We start from the raw sequence: 6,545 nt of genomic DNA, 5'->3' as shown, positions 1-6,545 counted from the left end.
ACTAAAGACATAAAAAACGGCGTGTTGAAAGGCGAATTTGAAATATGGTCAGAAGTAGACTGTGAATCACATGGTAAACAAGGAGTAGGTCTGATTTTGAATTGAAGAGCTAAGCAGCATTTCGGAGTCCATTGTTTCGTATCTCCCAGACTGCTGTGGGCTAGAATGAAAGTATGAATCAGAACACTATTTATCGTAGCATGCTACGCGCAAGTTGATAGTGATCCTAGAGAAGTAAAAGAGGCCTTCTGGGACACTTTAAATGACACAATAAATATTTGCGAACACAGAGCAAGAATAATTCTACTGGAGACATGAACCGATGGGTGGGCCTCCAAAATCAGGATACAGAAAGAGTATTAGGTAATTTTGGGGATCCAAGAACAAACTATAGCGGGCATAAATTAGTTGGTTTATGCTTAGAAAGGGGTATGTTTATTACAAATACTTGGTTTAGGCATAAAATGATCTACATGTACACCTGATCTAAAGGAAATAGCCGCAGTATAATTGGCTTTGTTCTTGCGGATGAAAGACTAAGAGAGTTAGTCAAAGATACAAGGTTCATGAGAGGTCCTGAATGCAATACTGATCATTACCTTCTGATCTCAAAAATTAACTTAGGTCGGGGATGGAAAAAAAGAGAACCAAGAAAGCAAAACAAACGCGAATCAAAATTGAGAACCTACAGAAATCGAAGGTGCGAATAGATTTCCAAAATAAGATAATAGAAAGCATAGATAAGTCAACATGGGAGGACCGTATAAAAAACAAAGATATAGAGGGCGCCTAGACAATGTTACGGGATATCCTTGTTAGATGTACAATCGAAGTGTGTGGTACCGCAATTGTAGGAATAATGTCTGGAGATTCGTGGTGAAATGATGAAATTCAGACGACCCAAAAAGCAAAGAGGTCATAGCAATGAGGAAAGAAATAGACGCAGAAATGATTATAAACGCGAAAACAGGATACTCAAACGATTAGTTAAGGAACGTAAAAATACAATTAGAGTAGAAGAAGAGATAAAAATACAAAACGACTTTGAAGGAAGCAGGAAACTACTTTATAAAAAAATGAAAGGAAACAAAAGTACAAAATTTGTCAACATGAGAAATAGTAGGCGGGAAATGGTATATGGTGAAGACGGAATACTAGAGAGTTCGTATACCTTGGTAGCTTATTTACTAGGGACATGAAGATAGATGAGGAATTAGATAGACGCACTAACGAAGGTAAGAAGGTTATTGGTAGTGCAGGTCCCCTTATCAAAAGTAAAAAAATATCAAATAAAGCTAAAATGGCAATACATAATTCTATATTTGTACCGACTGTACTATACGGTAGCGAGACATGGACACATCATGAAAAAGATAAGAGTAAAACTAACGCAATTGACATGAGATTCATGCGCATAATATGCGGGTAAGCCCTGATGGGCAAAGTAAGTAACGAGATAATTCTAAAAGAATGTGGTGCAGAAGGGACGCTAATAGATACATGGGAAAGAAATCGGTTAAGATTGTTCGGACATATTGAGAGAATGCCAAATGAACGACTAACGAAACAAGTGTATCAAGGTAAAGTAAATGGCAGAGTGCCCAGAAGTAGACCGCGGAAAGAATAGTTAGAATGTGTGATTGAGACCCTAGTTAGAAGAGGCATAAGAAGTCACAGAAACACGAGAGCCTGCATGAAAATATGCATGGACATAAGAGAAGCTAGAGAAGCATGCCAAGACAGGAAAGTATGGCGGCAAATAATTAATAAAAAGAGTGTCAGTAGAGTGAATGGCGCCTGAAATAAAAGACCTTGGCCACTAATGGACCCAAGTGGGGTACCTTACATGACGACTTCGTGAGGTTCTTCGCTTGGGGTGATTGCTAGAGAGAGAGAGAGATCAGCAACCTGGGTCGGAGCAGTGTTGCGGAAAGAACGTGTTATTTACTTGAATAACACGAGAATTCTGGATCAGTCTGAAAATTCACTATCCCTTCCACACACTACTCCTTTCCCCTACCGAGTGAGCCACGCCTACCCCGAAACGGAAATGGCTTAATGGTGTAATAATATAAAGATATTCTATCATGATACAATAAACAAAACAAAATTTTTTTAACAAATTATTTGGTGAAAAAGAATTTTCTATAATTTCCAATAATTTAACTTTTTTAAATTGATATTGCAGGAAATTTAAATCAAAACAATATTCTAATAAAAAAAATTCTCTTAAAATTATTCTTGTTAACATTATAAGCAAATTGAATAAACAAATGCATTATTCAGGCAGTTGTCATCAGAAAATTTCGGTTTTTTCTATGTCAATTTAAAAATATGTTTCAATTCATAATTTGTAAATAAATTTTATGATTTTCAAATTAAATTCAATAAACAAATGCATTATTTGGGCATTTGTCGGCGGAAAAACTCGTTTTTTTTCATTGCAAGTCCTTTTAGTTGAGAACTTTACAATAATTGCAGTAACATTCATAATTAGTTAATTAATTTGATGTTTTTGTTAAACAAATTTAATTTTAAAATGCATTATGGACGGAAAATGATGATTTCGACCGACCCCATAATATTAAATCAGAGGCAGAAGTGAAAAAAGAAATTAATTCTGCTAGATCCTGAAGCTCAAGACTTGCTCAAGACATAAAATGGAAGCCTGAAGTCATATGTTGGCTGTGAGAGGAGAACTTTCTTTAGACTCGTGAGTGCCTTGACTTTTCATGTGTTAAAGGATTTATTTATAACAAATATGAAATGCATTGTTCAGTCATTCCTTGTATTCAAACCTTCTTGTGTTTTTACGTCGACCAATTCCCCAATAATGAATTTGTTTATTAAATTTGTTTGAAAAATCATAAACTTGATGATACAATTATGAATGTCACTGAAATTATCAAATAGTGATAGATATTGCTAAACTTAATATAGATTTCCCAATTAAAAGGACTGGTATTGAAAAAAACGATTTTTTTTTGACGACAAATGCCTAAATAATGCATTTGTTTATTAGATTTGTTTACAATATTAACAAGAATCATTTTACGAGAATTTTTTTCATTAAAATATTGTTTTCATTTAAATTTCTTACAATCTAACTTAAAAGAACGTTAAATTATTGAAAATTATGGAAAACACATTTTCAACAAATAATTTATTTATACTTTTTTTTGCTTATTGTATCTTAATGTAAAATCTTTATATAATATAAATCTATGAAGCTTTGGCGATTACAACAATGTTTCTGTTATTGACGAGCGCCAGGAACGTCAAAATTTTTTAGATAAACAGTCAAACTGTAAACTCAAACCTGCAACAAGAAACAGGATTCAATTTTTCATGCGTATTCTCTTCCAGCGATCCAACTAATTGGGTAAGGTTATAACTATTTTGTTTGCAACTAGTATTATTATGATTTTAAACTATTTTTAAATTACAAATTCAAATATTGCAGTACTGATTTAAAAACTGATAATTTTTTATAGAAAATTCAACGGCTTAGATAAAGTACTTGCATTCTTTTTATAAATTCGTATTTTTAGGTAGAACAATATTCTCCTTAAACAAGAATTTAACTGCTTCTTTCAAAGACTGACTTGTTAAAAATCCATTTTATTAGTTACAAAAATGTAATTATTTTGTTGAAAAAAACATTTTCATCAGTTTTTTGAGATTCAAATTGAACTATTATATTTTTGGTCAAAAGTTCATATTCTGGGTTGGCGAATTCAACACTTTTGTGAAAAATTTGTCTTTTGTTTTAAAAACTCAAGAATTTGTATGTTATTTTTTCTTGAATGGATGAAAAATCTGCCCTGGATAAAAATTGAACCCTTTTGTTAAATATTGTCTTTTCGGTTTGAATATTCATCTCTTTTGTTAGAAATTTGACCTTTTCTGGTTAAAAATGCAACGGTTTGGATAGAAATAAATTTGTTGTAGTTTGAAATTGAATTACTTGTTTAAAAATTTAATGCATATGTTAAAAACTCAATTATTTTGTTGCAAACTCACCCTTGTATGACGAAAATTCAACCATGTGGTTACAAATTCAATTATTTTGTAAAAAATTGATTCTTTTGCGAAAAAAGTTATCCTCTCTTGTTAAAAATTTAGCTTTTTGTTGTAAATTCTTCTTTTTAAATTAATATTTTTACTGCTTTTAGAGAAAATACAACAACTTACTTAAAAATTTTTTCATCCTTGAAGAAAATTTTTATCTTTTTTAACAATTCAACTATTTTAATAAAAATTAGTATATTTGGTTTAAAAAATTATTTATTTTGGTAGAAATTTATTCTGTTTTGGTCAACTGTTGCAACTGAAAAATTTGGTCTCGAAAATGCATCTATTTTGTTAAAAGTTTAATTCTTTTTGTTTAAAAATTCAACTGTTTGGCTTAAAATTAATTAATTATGGTTGGGAATTCAATAATATTGTTAAAAATTCGAATTTTTCCATTTTGATGGCTTTATTCGCAAATTTAACTATAATAGTTGAAACTTCGTTTTATTTTTTTTTAATTAAAAATCAGCTTTTTACCGATTAAATTTTTGGTTGAAAATTCATGTATTTTTTTGAAAATTCGTCTTGTTTGGTAGAACATGTATCGTCCTGCTAAAAAAAGTGTTTAGCTATTCGAGCTAAACCTATAGCTTAATTTCGTCTGCTTAGCAAATATAGCTATGTTACCAAAATAATTGGATGTTTTAGCTCAATTTTTATCTGAAAAATCTCTAGATGACAGAATTTAGCTAAAACATCTAGATATTTAGATGAAATAGATACATTTTCTTGCAATGAGATGAATTAATTTCATTAAAAAGAATTTATTCTGCTCTCTCACTGCAATATCTTCTTCTCTCTTCTGTTTTAAGTGCATTTTAATCTGTAAAACATTTTATCGATAAAGTTGAATAAATCATTTGCAGTTCATTCTTTTTTCTAGTAAAAATTTGTCTTGCGTAAAATTTCCTAATCTCCCACAACCTTCACTTAATAAGAAACAGTGTTAAATTGAAATTAAGTTCGAACAAACTCCAATAAAATTTAAAAGAAATAAGATATTATGAGAGAATGTAGATTAAATCACACAATTTATGAATGGCCTGCAACTTAAAAAATGTATTCATAATTATAGATATATTATATTATTATATTGACCAATAGAATTAAGAATTGCTGAAGAACTCACTTAGTAATGTAACTGACGAATACTTGAGTGCATATTTTGTTACCTCTCATGTTTTAGACGTGAAAATTTTCCTTGTCAGATATTTATAGTTAATTAGCGGCAATTTAATGGAAAACAATAATTAATATACGATTTAAAAATATATAATTTTTTTCAATGTGAAGCAGTGGTTTAAATTGATTGATAAGAATTTGAAAAAAACAGCCACTATTTTGTACTGTGATGTTAAATCCAACATGCTATTTACGTCCGACGGTATAATATAGATGAAAGTGGCGACAAAAGTCAATAACAGCTTCCAGACCATTAATTTTTTATTGCATCATGATAAAGAGTTTAAATATACTAATGATTAGACATCATTTGTCGTTTCGAAACAAGCACATGTTTTCTGATCAAATTAAAAAGTAATTTTTATAAATTTTCACTTTTCTTTCAAAATCCCAATACGATGGTTATTTTACATTGCTTTCATTTCATACTAGTAAATTAGTCTCAGGCTGCACCAAAAACACTCAAATTAATTATTTTTCAAACATTTAACTTTGAGCAATTGTTTTTCTCTGTTACTTGCATTTATACGACCTCTTGCACTGCATTAATTTTTTGTCGCTCGTTTTAACTCCGTAAACCTATTGTTTTTTACACATGAATGATTAATTTTTCACCTGATGAGGAAACTTGTACATGTTTCGAAAATTAATATTCACAGAGCACGAGAAAATCACGACAGGCCGGCGAAACCCTCATGTGTCTTGAAGATCCGAAGCGACCTAAGGATGATAGCTTTCTGCATCCATCTCAGAAGTGCCTTAGCATTTTTGTCATAAAGAAAATTACTTTAACCGAATATTTTGGGTACAGTCTTTGCGCCTCCCTTTTAGTGTCTTGATACCTTTGCTCATTTTCCTTCTCCTTGACAGTGATGTTGTTATCGGCCGGAGCCGAAAATTCGATCACGAATATAGTTTTTTTCGAAGTCTTCAAGAACTTTGTCAGCCCTCTAGTGTGTAACGGAGACTGCTGCACGAAGACTGTTGTACCGGAAAATTTAGCACGTCTCGTTTTGAAAAATTGACTGTATCTCACTCGGAGCAGTCTTACGGCTGCATTATGTATGTACAGATACTTCGTTCCCGCATGGGTGTGACACCCTGACAGTATGTGTATAGTTATTATCTTTCTGTTAGCCCTCACAACAAAAGGATATATTTGGCATGTCCTTAGCATACCTCGAAAAGATATAGGATATCCCGAAAAATCTCCCAGGATATCCGTGACATTTTCTAAGAATGTCGACATTTTTCCCCGCACGATAACCACACAGTGTTTTGTGCGATAT

The sequence above is a fragment of the Belonocnema kinseyi genome, chromosome 2 (genome assembly GCF_010883055.1).
Source record: "Belonocnema kinseyi isolate 2016_QV_RU_SX_M_011 chromosome 2, B_treatae_v1, whole genome shotgun sequence".
Taxonomy (NCBI): domain Eukaryota; kingdom Metazoa; phylum Arthropoda; class Insecta; order Hymenoptera; family Cynipidae; genus Belonocnema; species Belonocnema kinseyi.
The sequence above is the reverse complement of the archived record's forward strand: the minus strand, read 5'-3'. Positions refer to the sequence as shown.